The sequence below is a fragment of the Lutra lutra genome, chromosome 8 (assembly GCF_902655055.1).
Source record: "Lutra lutra chromosome 8, mLutLut1.2, whole genome shotgun sequence".
Lineage (NCBI taxonomy): Eukaryota > Metazoa > Chordata > Mammalia > Carnivora > Mustelidae > Lutra > Lutra lutra.
In genome coordinates this window covers 28,538,650-28,559,777 of record NC_062285.1, presented here as the reverse complement: position 1 = coordinate 28,559,777, position 21,128 = coordinate 28,538,650, and the positions used below count along the sequence as shown (strand labels likewise).

Genomic DNA, 21,128 nt, shown 5'->3' with positions numbered 1-21,128 from the left:
CTGCCTTACCTCCCAAGGCCAGTTGCTCTGCCTGGGCTGTGAATCATTTTCTTCCTTTTGGAGGACTTTTTTCTGTTAATTATTTTTTGTTTAATCACCTCTTCCTGTTCTCTTAAGGCTGTATTGAAAGAAGAGTCTACATGTGCTCTCTCTTCTTATAGCATATCCCTTAATTCTTCTGTGATCGGGATTCTGCTCCTTCTACTAATAACCTTTCCCTTCTGTCATTATCAGTGCCTACCCGATTGCTTGATTCTTTGCCAGTATTACCAGTAATGTTTGGCAAGTCTAGTGGTTCTGCAGGTTTAGCAAACACCAGAATCATTTGGAGGGTGATTAAAAATACAGATTGCTGGGCTCCATCCGTAGAGTTTCTAATTCAGTAAATCTGAGCTGGGGCTTGTAGATTTGAGCTTATTTTTTGGGTACTATTGATTTTACTGATTACTGCCTTCTTCCTTAGTTTCAAAACTCCAAAATTACCTCTCAAACCTGCCCTTCTTGTTCTTCCTATATTCTGTTTTATTGATGAATACCAGTGTCCTTTTTCTCAAGTAAGGAACTGGAGCTCACCCTGGTTTTTTTAATTCTTTCTTATCCCCATATACAGTCAATTCATGTTTCATACTCTAAATACCCCACAAGTGCATAATTTTGTCACCATCTCTATTGCCTCTACTTGAGTTTGAGCACTTACTTCTTTTCACTTACACTACTAGAATGGTCTCTGATGTGCTCGTCCTATATTCCATCTCAGATTTTCTCTTATTTATACTTCCTACTGTTGCAGACTGATTTTTTTTTTTTTAATGTAAATCTGATCACGTTATTCCTGAGCTCAGAATTCTTTGGGCTCCTGCATCTTCCACATAAAATCCAGTCTTCTCCCATGCAAGCAAAGAGCTTCAGGGTAGAGTCTCTACCCACTTGTCTAGTGCTCTTTTCTCCCCTCTTCTCCTTTACTGTATTTCAGTACTGAACTTGTCTCAATTCTGAGTTCTTCTGGGTTTTTGAGCCTTTGCTTGTTTTTTGAGCCTTTACTTGTTTTGAGTCTTTACTTGTTTGAGCCTTTACTTGTTTGAAACACTTCTCTTTCCCCCTTGACTGCTTTGGTAAGTCCTGCTTATCTTCTAAGACTTAGCTTAGGGTTGCCTCTGCTTTTGCCTCACTTCCCTGATACTTTTTCCTTTCTATTCCTGGGAACTAGGTGTTCATTTTCTCTGCAACCATATAGGTATACAAATGGTACTCATTTGGCCCTTAATCATTGTTCAGTTCTGCTGGTTTATTGAGTGCTTGCTCTCTCTAGACTATAATTTCTTTAAGGACAAAGATTATACTTTTCACCTGTTTCCTAATGTAGCACCGAACATGATAAGAAACGTTTGAAAAGTGACTGAAAGTTAAGGACCGTTTTTAGTGATAAAAACTGGTTGTAAAAATCAAATCTGAAGAATTTAGGACTGGGGAACAAATAGGGTGACAGAAACACCTTATACTTTCATTGGATTTGTTTAAGATTCTGGTAAAATTCACAGTTCTTACAGTTTTTGACTGAGTAGGGTTAGGGATTGTTGATAGATTATGGAAAAACACTTGAGTGCTATTCCCATTAGGTTGACTTTTTCATTTCCTTGAGAGTTTGGATGAAATCTAGAAATAGGACTGCTGTTAAGAGTTCTTCAGCCCATTAAGAACTCTATCCAGGAAGATGAGCACAACTGATTACAAAATTTTCTGATATATATATTTACATATATACACACACATATACGTTATATACATATATGTATGTATATTATATATATACGTGTATGTGTATATATATATACACACACACACACATATATACACACTCCCTATTTCATTGCTTTTTGAGAAATTTTTTTTTTTTAATTTTTTTTTCAGTGTTCCAAGATTCATTGTTTATGTCCCACACCCAGTGCTCCATACAATGCGTGAGCCTGGTGGTGAATATTAAGGAAGACTTTTTGAGAAATTTATGCAAACTTAAAAAGGGTTATATTTACTTATTTATTTAAATTATTATAAAGCTGCCATCTCTGTGATATATAAATTTTATTTTTAATATTTTAAAGGTTAGCTTATTTATCCATTTTTTTGAAAATACATATCTGCCAAAAATTTCATAGTGGTTGTATGCTCTAAGCCTGCATTGTCTGTGTGGTAGCCATCGACCACATGTGGCTATTTAAATTTGAATTAAAACTTGTTAGAATGAAATTTATAATTCAGTTCCCAAATCATGCTAGCCACATTTCAGGTGCTCAATAATTATATTGGACAAGACAGATATAGGATTAAAACAGTGGCTTTGTATGCCATTTTCGACCAGATGAGCTTAACAGATATATATACAGAACATACATATTCAAGTGCACTGGTACACTCTCTAGGATAGAGCACATGTTAGGCCACAAAATTAGCCTCAAATTTAAGAAGACTGAATTCACATTGAGCACTTTTTTTTTCCAACCACAGAAGTATGAAACGAGAAATTACAAGAAGAAAACTGGGAAAAAAACACAAATACATGGAAGCTGAACAGCATGTTACTAAATAATTAGTGGGTTAATGAAGAAATCAAACACGAATTTAAAAAATGCATGTAGACAAATGAAAATGGAAACGCAACAGTACAAAATCTTTGGGACCTACCAAAAGCAGTTCTAAGAGGAAAGTTTGTAGTAATAAAGTCCTAGATAAATAAGCAAGGAAAATCTCAAATAAGCAATCTAACCTTACACTTAAGGGGACTGAAAAAAACCAAAGCCCAAAATTAGTAGAAGGAAGGAAATAAAGATCAGAACAGAAATAAATGAAATAGAGGTTAAAAAAGAAATAGACCCATGAAATTAAGAGCTGGTTCTTTGAATAGATGAATAAAATTGATAAACCTTTAGCCAGATTCAACAAGTAAAAAAGAGAGGACTCAAAATTAGAAATGAAAGAGGAGAAATAACTGACACCATATAAAGGTCATGACATGACACCATATCAAGGTCATTACATCGAAATAATAACAAAATGTATATTATATATGTTATATATAATATACTATGTATTATATATTATATAAAGGATTGTAAGAACTACTATGAAAAATTATATGCCAGCAAGTTGGATGACATAGAAGAAATGGGTGAATTCCTAGAAACATATAATCTTCCAAAACTGAATCAGAAGAAATAGAAAATTTGAACAGATTACTAGTAATGAGTTGGTAATCAAAAATGTACCAATAAACAAAAGTTCAGGACCAGGTGGATTCACAGGTGAGTTCTACCAAACATTTAAAGAAAAGTTAATACCGATTCTTCCTAAACTATTTCAAGAAATAGAAGAAGAAGGAAAACTACCAAATTAATTTTATGAGGCCAGCCACTACCCTAATGCCAAAACTTGACAAAGACACTACAAAAAAAGAAAACTACAGGCCTGTAATCTCTGATAACCATAGATGCAAAAATCCTCAACAAAATATTAACAAACTAAGTTCAGTAATATATTAAAAGGATCATTCACGATGATGATATAGGATTTATTCCTGGGATGCAGGGAGGGTTCAGTATCTGCAAATCATACAACATGATTCATCACATTAACAAGACAAAGGGTAAAAACCACATGATCATCTCAGTAGAGCATTTGACAACATTCAACATTCCTTCATGGTAAAAACTCCACAAAGAGAGGTTTAGAGGGAACTACCTCAATGTAATTAAGACTATATATGACAAACCCACAGCTAACATTATCTCAGTTGCAAAAACTGAAAGGGTTTCCTGTAAGATCAGGAGTAGGACAAGGATGTCTGCATTCACCACTTCATTCAACATATACTGGATTCCTAGCTGCAGCAATCAGACAAGAAAAAGAAGTAAAAGCCATCCAAATTAGTAAGGAGGAAGTAAAATGCACCAGTTGCAGATGACATGATACTATATATAGAAAGCCCTAAAAAACTATTAGAACTGATAAAAAAATTCAGTAAAGTTGCACAATACAAATTAACATACAAAAATCTGTTGCATTTCTATACACTAATAACAAACTAGCACAAAAAGATATTAAGGGAAAAAAAATCCAACTTAAAATTGCAACAAAAATAATAAGATAACTAGGAATAAATTTAACCAAAGATATAAAAGACCTATATTCTGAAAACTGAAAACACTGATAAAAGAAATTGAAGATGACTCAAACAAATGGAAAGGTATATCATACTCTTGGATTGGAAGAATTGATATTGTTAAAATGTCTATATTACCCAAAACAATCTACAGATTTGATGCAGTTTCTATCAAAATACCAGCAATATTTTTCGCAGAACAAACAATTATAAAATTTCCACCTCTTATAATTACAAGTTTTTTTCTTCATTATGTACTGCTGATATTTTTAGTGATTTTTTTTGAGATTCCTTAAGTACTAAGTAATACACTAGTAGTATATAATGGTAATTAAAACAGACTTACTCCCTGTCCTCAGGGAAATTATAGTGTAATGGAGGAGGCAAGACAGACAGTGAAACATCAATAAACTATATAATTACAAAAAAACCCCTAAAATTTGTGTAGAGCTGCTAAAGACCTCAAATAGCCAAAAAAAAATCTTGAGAAAAGTTTTTTTTTGTTTTTTTTTTTGTTTTTTTTTTTACCAAGCTTATGATGAAGCTTTGTGTTTGGAAGTTAGAAGATGGTGGTTGTACATTATTTCATTTAGAAAATATAAAACTCATATTGTTTTGAAGCTAGGCGTTAAACTGGAATAGCTCCCAGAGCATAGTTCCCTTGACATTCTTTTGTTGTTTAATTCTTTAGAACCTTAATAATTGTTTTTTTTTTAATCCTGAGAGATTAAACAGTAGACTTGTTAAGAAAACAAAAATGAAACTGAAACCAAAAAGTTTTTTTTAAAAAATCTTGAGCAAGAAGAACAAAGCTAGAAACATCAAAATCCCAGATTTCAGGGTGCCTGCGTGGCTCAGTCAGTTAAGCATCTGCCTTCAGCTCAGGTCATGATCTCAGGGTCGTGGGATCTTGCCCCATGTAATGCTCCCTGCCCAGCAGGGAATCTGCTTCTTCCTCTTCCTCTGCCCTGCCCCTCTGCTCATGCTCTCTCTGTCTCTTAAATAAATAAATAAATAAATAAATAAATAAATAAATAAATAAAATATTTTTAAAAAAGGAAAATACTAAGGAAAGGAAAGTACATTTACAGTACTGTATTTATTTTTAAAAATCCACATTAAATGGACTTGTGCAGCTCAAACCATGTTGTTCAAGGGCTAAGTGTCACTGGATTTTTAAAAAATATAATCTGATGATCGCTGCTTTTTGATTGGGTTAATATGTTTACATTTAATATTATTGATATGATTGGATTTACATCTGCTCTTTTGCTTTTTGTTTTCTGTAGGCCTCATGCTTTTTAAAAAAATTCTCTTGAATTCTTTTAAGTTTAAGTGAATTCTTTTGAATTAAGTGAATATTTTCCACTGTGATATTTTCAGTTCCTTAATCATTTTTAAATTATACAACTTGAGTTTTCTTAGTGTTTGCTCTAGGTTTTAAAACATACATTTTAACTGAGAAGAATCTACTTCTCATTTTTACTTAAATTCAGCAAAATAAACTTTTCTTCTGTATAGCTCCATTTTTCTCTTTCCCCACTTTTTGCTACCATTATTATATGTATTATGTCTATGTGTTGTAAAAACCCAACCATATATTGTTAAAATTTTTATTTTATGTAATTTCATGTCTTTTATTTTTTATTTATTTATTTATTTTCTTATTTGAGAGAGAGAGAGCACACAAGTGAGGAGAGGTGCACAGGGGGAGGAAAAGGGACAGGCAGACTCCTAGCTGAGAATGGAGCCTGCCAAACTGGGCTCAATCCCAGGATCCTGAGATCATGATGAGCAGAAGTCAGATACTTAACTGACTGAGCCACCCAAGTACCCCTAATCTTATGTCTTTCAAAGAAGCTGAGAGAAGAAAGGAGAACAAATACGTATTTATAGAGTTGATTATATTAGCCTTTCTATTTTGCATTCTCTTCTTAGATTTCTGTGGATTTGAGTTTCCATTTGGTGTTATTTCCTTACCCCAATACAGCTTTCCTCTCATCTGCTTTATCTATGTTGTTATTCCAAATATATAAAATTTATGATTATAAATTGGCCTAATAAGGCCATCAGTATATTTGTATGTGTATTGTTTTATTGAATTACTTTCTAAATCAGTTAAGAAAAGGGAATTAACTGAGTTTTCTATTTGATATATATCCTTACACCAGTAGAAAGCGGACATTATTTAAGTGTGAAATTCTTCTGTTAACAGAACCAGGAAAGTAACAGCTGTCCCTTAATTTTGTATAAACAAGATAAATTTTAATTAGAATTGAGAGATAAATTTAAAGAATAGTCATTTGATCTAAATGAAAAGTCATGCTTTATAGAGTAATACATAAAACCTCTCCATTTGTTTTTCTTAAATTGGTCTTTGAGCTAGTCATAAGCAGGGGCAGCAGCATTAAATACTTCCACCTCCACCCAAGACTGAAGGAGTTAATTATCTCTAGCTATTCCTGTCTGAGTGTTTTTTTTTTTTCTTCTTCCCTGCCAGTGGCTTTGAGTATTGTCTTTGAGAATGAGGTATCAGTTACAGCCCATCCAGAGATGGGTTACTGCTCAGGGTCTTTCAGATTTAACCACATGTTAGATTAGCAGCTGGGTTCCCTGCACTGCATCTCATACTGCTTGACAAGATAATGGCAGAACCTAAAAGTGAAAATTCAGGCTTATTAATACTGCTACCATTAACAACAACAAAAAAAGGGCACCAGAATAAGAAAAATATAAGGAAATAATAAATTTAATGGGACACTGTGACAACAGGCATAAGCTGGGACTGTCTCAGTCAAACTGACACATGTGGACACTTAACTGGACATGTATTTTTTCAAAAGCCTCCTAACTCCAAGCTCTGGATTACTATTGTTCCATCAAAAGGCTATGCCCTCAATATGATTCACTTGTTTGTGACTATTCAGTAATTTCTACCACAATTATGTACGTGGAAAAGAATGTGAAGAATTCTTCCTAGTCAGTTTTATTCATTTGGCATTTCTTTTTTTTTTGTAGAACATTTTTTGTTCATCTCAAAACTTTTATTAAATTTTGCATGCCTTCACTTTTAAACTAAACACATGTAACAGATTTCCCAAATTATTATTCCTTAAATTAGTTCCTTTGTTATCTTAAAAAAGAATACAGTAATTAAAAATGAAATTTGGGAATGAAAGGAAGGCAGTTTCTTTATGTTTATTAAAAATGGGTTATTTGAATATGAGTATAATAATACTTTACATTCTATTACAGAATTAATTAAAAGGATTTACTGTATGTCTATGACTGTTTACCGGAACCTTGGGAGACAGGTAAGTGACAAGTATTTTTTGCAGAGATATCTCTGAAACATTAAATAATTTGATCTCATAGGTTCCTGACAAAGTTCCTGACAAAGTGACTTACCTCTTTTTCTCTTCAGTAAAACATTAGTAGAAATATCATATTTATATGAGTCTTAATGGACCATTTCTCTAGGATCTGATAAGTCATATTTCTAGGGAGGGGAGGGTTATTTTCTGTCATATTTATAAGAAAGACATTTAATAAGACACACAAGTTTGGCACATTCCAGAACTTAAAGCACTATAAACAAATAAATTAAATAAATAAAATCAGTAAATGCTATGTAGTATCTGGATTATATCTTGCAACTGCAAAAAGCCATTAGTGGAAAAGCAGGTGAAATACAGATAAAATGTGCAGCTTAATTAATAGCAGTAAAACAAGATTAATTCCTTAGTCTTGCCAAAACCATGATTATGTAAGATGTTAAAATTGAGTGAGGGGCATACAGGAGCTCCATGGTATCCTTGCAACTTTTCTGTATATCTAAAATCTAAATTTATAATAAATAATATTTATAAATAAATATATGATAAATATATATTAATAAATAATATTTATAAATAAATATATGATAAATATATATTTATAAATAAATATATGATAAATATAATAATCTAAAATTACTCCCAAATAAAAATTCACTTAAAACAGAAATAAATCAAGGTTGATTTATTTGAAAATTATAGTTGAGAAGTAGCTTTTCTCTGTAATTGTTTGAAAAATCAAAATTGTTGCCTTTTAAAAAAATCCAGATTCTATTAATAAAGATGCAAGGAAATATGTGACTATGGGTTTCATTTTTCAGTTCTTAGGAGGCATGGGATTTCAGTTTTTGGATATTGGCATGGTGTTTATGGCCATCTCCTTACACCTGAGTACGAACTTGCTCTTTGATTCTATGCTTTTTGGTAGTTTAGTACAGCACTTTGTATTAACATAAGCACTTTCCCTATGCCCTGCTTTTTTCTTTTTCTTCTTTTTACTTTGATGTACTATTGGAGGCCAAAGGCCAGTGATGGGCCTCCATTTTGGAGTTGAGACTCTCTCAGTGTATGTTCAGTTACACCTCTGTGAGCTTCTAGGTCAAGTACAAGACACAGTTGACCTATTGTTCAGGAGTACGAATAAAGATGAACGTAACTCTTAAATAGCCATTTCTGTAATTGAGCTAAAATAATTGATTGCTGTCAGATAATAGAAATTCTCAGTTTCAAAAATGAACTCTAATTGTATAGCTCTTTTAAATTTCTATAAATATTAAAAGACTACAAGAATGGAACTATGTAGTTTGCTGAAACTATTACATAAGTTTTCATTAATAAAAGTAAAATAGCCATGCTGGTCTTATAAATGGTTTCCTGCTTCTGTTGCCAACTGTAATGATTTTAGTTAAACTTAAATTTCATAAAGGGAAATAGAAATATATTATACTTAAAGAATATAGACATTTAAAATAACAACAGGCCTGAGTGACTATTGTAGAATAATTATTAGGCTCCGAGATTTCTGTTTTCCTTGATGGTATTTATTCATCAATCTCATGTTAGTGGAATTGACCTCTTTACTTCTTAGTCGTGTAACATAATTTCACCAGATCTTGGTAGGGAAGTTCAGAAAAATGGAAGACCGCTTTTTCAGGAGAAGTTTAAATTCCTTTGATCATGTAGTAGTTCATATATAAACAAACAAAACCCCTCTTTTATTAATCCTTTGTACTAGAAAGCCTAAACGTGTTGTTTTTAGAGACATACTTTATCGTTCAGCTGACTGTCATTTTGTGGTCATCTAATGTATAAATGAGAATACCTAATAGGTATTGAACACTTTCTATGTACCAGGTACTTACAGTGATCTCATCTAATCTTCACAAATACAAAAATAGTTTGGAATCCCCTTTATAGATGTGGTGGGGGAAGTAACACATGTCTCCAGGCTAACCCTGGGGCTTTGGTGCAGAAAGAGCAGGTCCCCAGGGTGTGCAGTACCTGCTGTTTAGTTCATAATGTTACCAGTGTCCAGGAAATCCTTAATCCATTGACACTTGGTAAACTTGAGAGAACTTTAATTCTTCTGGGGAAAAGGGTGTCTGATCACACTGGGTGACCTAGAGCAGATTGCCCTCGGGTGACTAGCCTGGAGTACAATCTCTTGTTCCCTGTTCCAGCCTTGATTCGGCTCATTCTGTGTGATTCCCTAACATGTCATTTGTTCTCTGTCACCTGATTAACTGCTGAACACTCACTCATTGTGCGCTTCATTGATCATAAGCCAAGAACTTTTGGCAGCTCTGGGGAAGGAACATGATCTCAGCGTGCCTCCTGGTCAGTGTTGGGCAACTAGGAGTTGTTAGTTGGGGTGAAAATTTGGATCCAGAAGCCAGGGCACACGCCAGAGGCCAGAGATGTGGTAATTGAGCAGCTGACACGTGAAATGCAGCTATCCAGACTCAGTCAATAGGGCAGGAGTCAGAAATAGAGTAAGCACGTGACTTTGAAAGATTATGATGGGTGACTTTGAACTTTGTGCATATAAAATACAGTTAACATTTGAACAATGTGGCTTCAGGGGTACTGGTCCATCCCACAGTCAAATCTACATAAAACTTTTGACTCCCCTAAAACTTAACTACAAATAGCCTATTATTGACAGGAAGATTTACTAATAATGTAAACAGTTGATTAATACATATTTTGTACATTATTGTGTACTATATTCTTAAAATAAGTTGGAGAAAAAATGTTATTAAAACAATTATAAGAAAAATATATTTAGAGTATAGTATTGTATCCAAAAAAATCCATGCAGTTCTTTTTTTTTTTTTTTTTAAGATTTTATTTACGCATTGGACAGAGCACAAGCAGGAGAAGTGACGGCAGAGGGAGAGGCAGCCTCCCCTCAGAAAAGGAGGCTGATGTGGGATTCCATCCTAGGTCCCTGGGATCATGACCTGAACCCAAGGCAGACACTTAACCGACTGAGCCACCCAAGCACCCCAAAATCCGTGCAGTTCAAATCTGTGTTTTTCAAGGGTTAACTGTAATTCTGTTTTACTGAGAGGATAAGAGTTACCAACTTATTCATCAAAGTGCTCATTACACCATGCAGAAATCTCTCCGTAACTTCTCCCCATTGATTCTAGCTATATCTTTCTGCATAAAATACACCTAAAATTACAAAGTCTCCTTTGCTATATTGTCTTCTCCATGGTCTCCAAAAGCTGATGTTCTTCAGGGCTTAGGCCTTGGCTACCTTCTACATTTATTCCCTACGTGGTCTTATGTGACCCCTTGCTTTAAATGCCTCCTGTTCTCCCAGATTTATTCTTAATCTGTATCTCTCCTATGAGCTCCAGGCTCATATCTATGGCTGCCTACTCAACATTTATTCGAAAGTCTAATAAACATTTCAAACTTATCATGGCTGAAATAGAACTCTTGGACTCTCCTCCCCAAATGTGTTCCTGCCCTCCTTCTTCTTCAGCTCAGTAAATGGTCCACACAGTTGCTTAGGCCAAAAATTAGAGGCCATCTTGAGTTTTCTCTTTTCTTCTGAATCCATTTCCAGCCCATCCAACATATATCCTTAAATACCCCTGTATTGCCACTACCCACTACTTCCTAATATAATACAACCTATCATCATTACAAGTTACCTGGATGATAGCAACAGACATGTAACTGACCTTCCTTATCTCCTCCTTGCACCTCTCCAGTCGGTTCTCCATTCAGGAACAAAAGTGGTTTTTTAAAAATGTTTTAACAGTTCCTGTCATTTTCCTGTTCAGAACCCTTGAGTGACTACCCATCACACTCAGGATAAAACCCCAAGTCTTACTATGTTCTGCCAGGCCCTGCGTGTTCTGCCTGCTGACTTTATCTCCTACTATTCTCTGTCTTGCTCACACTGCTCTAGCCACAGTTGCCCTTTTGCAATTCCTTAAATTCTCCAAGGCCACTGGAATCAACTAAATCCCTCTTACTCCCTACCCTGCACCCTCATTCCAACCAGCTCAGACTCCAGTCTGATAGCAGCGGAGGTGGATTTAGAGAGAACAAACATACATACCCAAGGCTCTCTAGCGTATGTAGTAAGTGAGGTTACACTAGAAATTTTGCAACTTTATTATTCCAAGTTTCTGTAATTTGCATTGCTTTCAAGTGGAAGAGGACTTGGAGATTCAGAGCAACAGAAAGACATAGCTAGAATCAATGGGAGAAGTCAGAGAATTTCTGCTTAGTGTAATGAGCACTATAATGAATAAGCTGGCAACAGTTACATTTCCTTGCAAATAAACTGGGTTCCTTCACTGGACAGTGAGTTCTCCAGCACTGGCAGCGTATATATCTTTGAGGCTGATCAGGTTGGGGCTCCACAAGTTGTGGAGGAAAAATGTGCTGGAGTGAAGGGTCAGAGAATTCATTTTTAGATCTTTCTAACTCAGATTATATAAGTTTTTAGAATCTTTTATTTTTTTTCTTCAGGGCACTCTTTCCAAGTCTTCCTCAGATTTATTCTCCTGTATTTGTATTGGAAACTTTCACCAATAAAGGGTAAAAGTTTCCAATATTTGAAGAGAAAGAAGAGCTGCTTTCAGGGTTGATTCCAGTCAGATTGCTCAAGTCCCCATCTAAAGGAAATTACTTTGAGAAATTTTCCTTTCTTCCATTTTTTATTTAGATTTTATTTTGATTAATTTTTGGTCTAAAATAAGCAATACATACATATACAAATTCCCTGGTAGGTTTTAGTTGTTAAACAAAAAGTTCACTAAATTGCAGAAGTAGAGAGAATAATATGTGGTAATGTCTTTTTTTTTTTTTGGTGGAAATAGCGTTTTGATTAAAGTTTACTAGAAATGGAAAATTCACCTCATAGTTTCCCTTACATCAGAAGCCTTTGAGAATTAGTGATCATGTTTGAATGTTTCCTTGAGGGTGATGTAGCCATTCCCTTATCTTCTCTTAGAAAGGCAGAAGTAGGATTTTGTAGTAGAGAACTTTGTTATAAGTGCTTTTAGTTAGACCTGGATAATGCTATTCGTGCAAATCCCAGTTGCTTATAACCCCTGAACTGTGGAATTTGGAATCAATGATATAAGAAAGAATAATTTTCAGGGTCTCTGGATACTAAAGTACTTTATATTTGATTGCTTCTGGTAGCTAGGACCCAAATAATAGGATGGCACATCTAGAAGTTGCCTCTAGCCTGGCAGCTTCGTGTAGCACCAGGGCCTGCTCCAACCAGCATGGTGCTTGGCAGATCAATATGAAATCAGCAGTATATGAATATACTGTTCTAAGGAAGGCCTGAACTCCTTACCCTGCTTTCACCTTGAATCTTCTCTTATTTCTCAATCTTTTCTGGGTTTCTGACTTTGCTGCCTCCTTTCCCGTTATACCTATCTCTGTCTTTTAGATTTGACTGCCCCTTCTTCATGGTTACTATGTTGGCTTTGCCCAAATAAAACTACTCCTCTGATTCAAAACATGCAGTTTGGATTATCTCCTGTATTGATATTCCTGTCTTGACTCGAGCCAGGAATTCTCCTAGGAGGAGAGAATTGATAGCAGTACCTCCTCAACTATAAAGGTAACATGAGCATTACATATGTGTCATGGTTCTTGACTTCTTGCACCTGGCAATTAAGATTAAGTTTTGTATCTGGCCTTAGCAGAAGACTAACATATCCACATTTCTTTTAAAACTAATAATGAAGTACTAAAGAAAGAAAAGGAAGAAGCAGTTCTTTTTTTTTTTTTTTTTTGGTCAGAGAGAGCAAGCACAGGCAGACAGAATGGCAGGCAGAGGCAGAGGGAGAAGCAGGCTCCCCGCCAAGCAAGGAGCCCGATGTGGGACTCGATCCCAGGACGCTGGGATCATGACCTGAGCCGAAGGCAGCTGCTTAACCAACTGAGTCACCCAGGCATCCCGGAAGAAGCAGTTCTTAAATGTAATGCACTTTTTTCTGTCAAACTCATCTACTTAGGACAGATCCAAGAATCAAGGATAAGAAGAAAGAGGCTTTTAAACTACATATAGATGATGTTTGAAAATTCAGACCTTAAAAATACATCGGGTTCACTTAGAGCCTCTTTATTTACTAATTTTTCCTCTTAATTGCAAACACATATGTTTTCTAAATGCTTTATCTGTTTTACTTAACATGTTTTCTAAATGCTTTATCTGTTTTTACTTAACTTAATCCTCATAGCAATCCTGTGAGGCTATTATAACCCCCATTTAACATATGAGGAAACTGTCTTGGACAGGTTACATCATTGCCCATAGTTATACGGCTAGTTTTGTCAGAGCTGGGATTCAAGTTCATGTGTATAGCCACTTTTTATTTTGACCTGTGAATTTTCTTAACTCATAATTCCAGGAAGCCCAGTTAAGTGGTTTCTCAGACCAAGCAGCTTAGAAGTTTCAAATTTGAAAGAAAACATAATGACTTAGGATTCCCAATTTAACATATTCCTTTTAATAAGATAATTACTCAAGAACACAAATATATATACAGTGGGGTTCTATTATAATGTTATCATAGAAAAATAGTTATTATGGCAAAATAATTAAAAATAATACAGAACTTCAATAATAGAAGAAATAGATAAACTAGGGCACTGTTTTTGAAACTTTAATGTATATATGAATCACATGGAGACCTTATTAAAATGAAATTTTGATTAAGTCTGGGGAGGGCAAGATGTTACATTTCTGACAAGTTCCCAGATAATGCTGATACTGATTTATGGACCCCACTCTGTATAGTAAGGAATTTCAGTACCTTCCTATTATGTTTGTTAAGAACAGGCCTGGGACTAAGGAGAGGTAGGTGCCTCACTCATCTCTCCTTAGTTCCATCCCTGGATAAGGATCATGTTTTTAAAGACTATTCAGTGACTCTTAGTTATTCTTATAACATAATGAGAAGAAAATTCAAAAATGAAATTTGCACTATTACTCAATTTGACTTAAAAAAGATATAAACTGGGTTTATGACAGCCTAGCTTTGGAGGAAACATTTGCTTCCTGCCACCCACATGTCTATCTTCAGTCTCCCCCAAAAATCTCATTTTTTTCCTCAGTAAACATGTAAACTATTTAATGGTATAGTGGGGGCTTCAGTCAGGGCATCTTCCAAAACAAATAGTAAAGGGCAAATATTTTTAAGAAAAAGGGTAGAGAAATAAATACTTTTTTTATGCAGAATTACGGTTTAGAGTAGAGAATCCTACTTTTTAATATTTATTGATTTGCTACTTTTTAAGCGTTAAGTTTACTGAGAAGCAAAATCTGTGCTTTTTCTGTATTCTAAACAATGTGTGTGTGTGTATGTGTGTGTGTGAGTGTGTGTGTTTATATAAATAAACACCCTTTACATTGCTGCATCCTTTTTTAGTAAGGTAGGCCAAGCAGGCTTTTAAAGGGAGATTGGTTTTCCTTTCAACCTTTAAAATTCAGTAACCTGAATCTAGAAGTGAAGGGTCTTTCACTATAGAGCAGGGAAGGAAGTAAAAAGGAGGCAAGATAGGAAAGTCTGATACATTTAAAATCTCATTCTCCTGGAGAAGAGGGTGTTCGGCACAGAAAGAATTCCTGAAAGCCACATAGGGGTGTTCTTGAGGATTTGGTTGAACACCACACTGTGCATTCAATTTGAAACCCCTAGAAGTTGGCAAGGATAACTTGTAAAGAATGAAAACTTATCAGTTCTTCCTGAGAATGAGCCCTAGAATAAAGGTTCCTCTACACAAGTTCTAAAAGAGCTTAAAACCAAGCCTCCAAAGAATCTTGTTAATCTGCAGGTAACTTTACTGTCTGGCAGTTTAATACTCTATAAATTAATACAAAAAAATCTAGCACTCAGCAACATAAAATTCAAGTAAATTGTATCTAGTTAAGCCTTACTTGATAAACAAAGGAGCAAGAGAAAAATCTCAGAACAAGGAGACAATAAAAATAGACCCTAAAATGGCAGAGGTGGTACAATTAGCAGACAAGTACGGTGAAGCAGCTATTGTAAATATGGCCCATGTAAATAAATATATGAGAATTGGAATATCTAGAGATTTAAAAATGTGGTAACTAGGTGGGATTAAGTGCAGATTAGATCCTTTGGGAGAAAAGGTCTGTGAACTTGAAAACGACGAGAATTCATCCACGGGATAGAAAAAGGACTGAAAAAGATGAAAGCAACTTGATGCCCTATAAGATAAATACCATGAGTCTAACATAAGTGTGAGTGGAGTCTCAGAATTTTGGGGGGAGGGCAAGAGAGAAAAAAAATTTAAATAAATAATGGCTGAAATTTCCCCCAATTTGAAGTAAGCTCTAAACCCGTAGGTCCAAAAAATTAAACAGACCCCAGGCAAGATACATACATTCCAAGGCACAGCATAAGAAAATTGCTGAAAATCAGCGATAATGAAAAAATTTTAAAAGCTGTCAGAGGGGAAAAAAATACATTGCATACAAAGGAATACAGTTAAGAATTTAGACAGCAGACTTATAAGAAACTATTCAAACCAGAATGCAGTTTAATAGCATTTTTTAAGTGCTAAAAGATTGTCAACCTAGTATTCCATAGCTAACAAAAATATTTTAGGACGTTAAGGAGGAAAAAACATAAGAGAGGAAGAGCTTTTTTAGACAAAAATTAAGACAACTTATTACCAGCAGACTTACGTTATAAGAAATATTAAAGGAATTTCTTTAAGCAAAAAGGAAATGGTAGCAGATGGAAATTTGGACTATACAAAGGAATAAAGAATCCTTGAAATGTCTCATGTCAATAAACATAAGAATTTTTTTTCTTTGTATTTCAGTTTTTTTTTTAAAGGTAACCCTTTGAAGCAAAAAATAATAACAGTGTCTGTCTAGTGGAGTTATAACATGTAAAAGTAAAATGTGTGACAACAATAGCTCAAAGGATTGGATGGGGAAAGGAATCATATTATTGTAATAGTCTTAGACATGAAGGTGTAATGTGTTTTGAAGGTAGGTTATATTAAGTTAGAGAGCATCCCCTTAAAAGGTTGTAAAAAGAGAGTTTTAACTAATAAGAAACCATTGGTGAATATGAAATGAACTCCTAAAAAAAAAAAAATCCAAAAGAAGATTAAAAAAAAAAAAGGGAAAAAAGGAACAAAATAGAAGGGACAAATAGAAAACCTGCAACAAGATGGTAGAACTATATACAACCATGTCAGTAATCACATTAAATGTAGATGATGTACTCTAATTAGAAGGCAAAGATACTCAGATTGAATAAAAAAGTAAGAGTAAACTCTATGTTGTTCTCAAGAAACTCTTGAAATAGGTTAGAAAAAAGTTGGAAAAATATATACAATGTAAGTCCTAGGTAACAGAAAACTGGAGTGGCTAATATTAATATCAGAGTGAGCTTCAGAACAAATGATGTTAATAAGGTTAAAAAAGGACACTTCGTAATGATAAATGGATCAATATTTCAAGATGAAATAATAACTTTAAATGCAGCCAATATGCTATATTGTCAAAATACATGAAGCAGAAACCAATAGAGCTGAAAGAATACATTGAGAAATCTATTATAATTGGACATTTCAGCACTGATAAAAGTAATTGATGGGACAAGTACAAAGAATATCAGGAAAGATATAGATATGTGTATAACAACACTGTAAACTAATTTGATTAGTATTTATAAAACATTTCACTCAAGAAGAGCAGAGTTTATATTCTTTTCAAGTGCATGTGGAACATTCATCAACATAGACCACCACATGCTAATATATAAAACAAGTCTCATTAACTTTAAAAGACTGGAAGTTATGCATAGTATGTCCTCTGACCCCAGCAATTAAGTTAGAAATGAATATCAGAAAGGTATCTGAAAAATCCTCAATATTTGTAATTACACCAAATGCTTCTAACACATTGGTTTAAAAAAATAATAATAAAACAGGGAAATTAAAAGTTGTCTTGAAGTGAATCAGAATGAAAACACATAAAAATCCGAAAGGTTTAGCTGAAGCAGTGCTCAAATTTTTAACTTTAAATACGTGTATTAGAAAAGAAGAAGGGGATAAATAAGTGATCTAAATATCCACCTTAAGAAGCCAGAAAAAGAAGAGCAAATTAAAACCAAAGTAAGTAGAAGGAAGGAAATAATCAACAAGAACAGAAATCGAAGAGATGATCAAGGAAACCAAAAGCAGCCTTTTTGAAAAGATGAATAAACCTCTAGATAGTCTAATCAAGAAAAATAAAGAAGGAGGAAAACACATGTTAGTAAGTATAATATCAGGATTGAAAGAAGGGATGTCATTACATATTCTACAGAAATTAATAGCATATAGAAATATTTAGAAATAAGTTTGACAACACTGATGAAACAGATAAATTCCTTGGAAGACACACATTACTGAAATTTGACTCTGGAAGAAATAAAATTAGAGTAGTACCATATCTTAAAGAAGTTATATCCTTAGTTAAAACCCTTTCCATACAAACAAAGCAAACCAGAAACAAAAACCAAAAGAATTCCAGTCCCATAACTGGATGTTATAATGTTGTAACTGATGAATTCCATCAAACATTTAAAGGAGAAATAATTCAGAAAATAGAGAAAGAAGGAACACATCCCAACTCATTTTAGGATATCAGCATTATGTTGATACCAATCAATGTACAGATATTACAAGAAAACTATGAACAAATATCCTCATGAACATACAAGAAAAGTTTTTAAAGATTAGTAAATTAAATCCAGCAGTATATAAAAACATGGGTTTTTCCTGGGTGTGCAAGCTTGGTTTAATTTTAGGATATTCCCCTAGTGTAAGTCATAGTAGTATAGTGTAGTACACTATGTAGTACATAGTAGTGTAACAGGAAAAATGGGAAAAAGCTATACAGTACTGTGAATAGTTGCAAAGAAAACAGTGGACTAAATTCAAGAGCCATTCATAAAAGGAATCTCTTGGGAAACTAAAAACAGAATGGAACTTTCTCAGCTTGAGAAAAGACATCTACATATAATCTCTAGCTAAAATCTCATTAATATCACAAGTTAGAATGCTTACCGCCTAAGATAAGAAACAAGGCAAGGATGCCTACTCCCTCCTTATGTCTATCTAGCACTGTGATGGAGACCCCAGCCAGTGTAATAGGCAATAAAAAGAAAGAAATGGCATACAGATTGCCAAAGTAGACATAAAACATCTTCATTTGCACATAACATGGTCATGTATAGAGAAAATGCTGAGCAATCTCCCAAAAACCACTAGAATTTATAATTGAATTTAGCAAGATTATAGGACACAAAGTAGATATACAAAATCAGATGTATGTGTATATACTAGCAATGAAAAATTGGAAATTGTGGGGCGCCTGGGTGGCTCAGTGGGTTAAGCCGCTGCCTTCGGCTCAGGTCATGATCTCAGGGTCCTGGGATCGAGTCCCGCATCGGGCTCTCTGCTCAGCAGGGAGCCTGCTTCCCTCTCTCTCTCTCTCTCTCTGCCTGCCTCTCTGTCTACCTGTGATCTCTCTCTGTCAAATAAATAAAATCTTTAAAAAAAAAAAATTGGAAATTGAGATTTTAAATCTGTATGGAAATACAAAGGACCTAGAAAAGTTAAAAAAAAATTGACAAGAACAGTATTGGAAGTTTCAAAACTTCCTCTACTTTTTAAAAAATTTATTTATTTGAGAGAGAGAGAATCTCAAGCATATTCCCTGCTGAGTGCAGATCCTGATACAGGGCTCAATCCCATGACCCATGAGATCATGACCTTAGCCAAAATCAAGAGTTGGATGCTCAACAGATCAAGCCACCCAAGTGCCTCAAGACTTTCTCTACATTTTAAAGCTTCCTCTTTAAAGCCACAGTGATCAAATCAGTGTTGGTTTAAAGTAGACATGTATATCAATGGGATAGAATAGAGAATCCAGAAACAAACCCACACTATATAGTCAATTGATTTTTGATAATTATGCCAAGGTAATTAAATGGAGAAAAGATAGTCTTTTCAACATATGGTACTAGAACACCTGGATATCCAAATGTTTTTTTAAAAATTAACCTCAACCCTTATTCTTCATATATAAAAATATCTTGAGAAGAATCATGGATCTGAAACTGATTGAAACTGAAACTATAAAACTTTAAGAAAAAAAATCACAGAAAATATTCGTGAAGTTGGGATAGGCAGAGATATCTTAGGACACAAAAAGCATGAACCATAAAAGAAAAATTGACAAATGGGACTCTATCAAAATTTAAAACTTCTATTCTTTGAAAGATATCATTAAGAAAATGAAAAGGTAGTCTTTAAACAGAGAGAACATATGCACTATATATATATATATATGTGTGTGTATATATATATATCTGACAAATGACTTGTGACCAGAATATATAAAGAACTTTTACAGCCCATTAATTAATAAGCTCATTAATTATTAATTAATAAGACAACCCAGTTAAAAAAATGTGCACAAGAAAATAATGAATGGCCGGTGCAGCACAGGAAAAGAGATTCAATATTATTAAACCTCAGAAAAAAACCCAAATCGATACAATGAGATACCACTATGTATTTGTCAGAATAGCTAAAATTAAAAATTTTAAAAGAGCACCTGTTAGCTGAGATGTAGACCAGTTGGACTTTCATATATTTTGCCATGGGGAAAGTGAAATGATAAAACTATTTTAGAAAACACTTTGGTAGTATTACAAAGGTAAATATTATTGCCATAAGATGCAACAATTTTACTCCTAAATATTTACCCCAAAGAAATGAAAGTCAGTTTACACACACACCTGCGCATGAATGTTCATAGCAGCTTTATTCATAATAGCTGCAAGCTAGGACCATCAACTAGTGACTAGATAAACACACTGTGGTATATCCATGCAGTGGAATATTACTTGGCAATAAAAGGGGCTAAAGAACTGATACACACAGCATGAATGACTCTCAGAAACATTATGCTGAGTTAAATAAGCCGGACACAAAAGAATCCAAATTCTATGATTCCATTTACTGCCTTGGATTACTATATCAGAAATGTTAGAAAAGGCAAATTTAATCATTAGTGATAATAAGCAGACAAGTTGTTGCCTGCAGCTGAGAGGTCAGTGTAATTGACCTGGATTGGGTCTGAGAAAACTTTTGGCATGAGTGTGTTCTGGTGGTGATTATAGGGACATATGGATATACATTTGTAAAATGCATTGAAATATGCATGAAAATGCACATATTTTACTGTATATAAACTGTAGTTCAATAATGTTTTATTTTTTTAAGATTATTTATTTATATGAGAGAGAGTGTGAGCAGGGAGAGGGACAGAAGGGGAGGGAGAGGAGGAGGAAAAGAATCTCAAGCAGACTCTGTGCTGAGTGCAGAGCCCTTTGCTGGCTTGATCTCATGACCCTGAGATCATGACCTGAGCTGAAACCAAGAGTCAGATGCTTAACTGACTGAGCCACCCAGGCAACCCTAGTAATGTTTTAAAAAGCATTCCACAAATATTGAAAGTTATTTAGCAAAAGATTAACTCTGTCTAATAGTAGAAGACCTCTGTATAAGACTGATTGATACTGAGTCAACCTGAAAAGTCTGTTCAGATAAAT

General features: G+C 34.2%; 1 protein-coding gene across 8 annotated transcripts in view; it reads left to right on the top strand.

Annotated features, from left to right (window-relative positions):
* The window catches only part of ZNF438 (zinc finger protein 438), a 183,594-nt gene that overhangs the window by 29,319 nt on the left and 133,147 nt on the right, over positions 1–21,128 (top strand). For 4 of the 8 annotated variants that reach the window (XM_047741120.1, XM_047741129.1, XM_047741133.1 and 1 more), the window contains one exon: positions 7,409–7,467. The exons of 1 other annotated variant lie outside the window; for it this stretch is intronic. The gene's annotated coding sequence lies outside the window, so the exon portion shown is untranslated. Of the gene's footprint in view, positions 1–7,408; positions 7,468–12,919; positions 13,094–21,128 lie in introns of those variants that run through there. 3 more of the 8 variants (XM_047741123.1, XM_047741126.1, XM_047741131.1) reach the window with 3 other exon arrangements.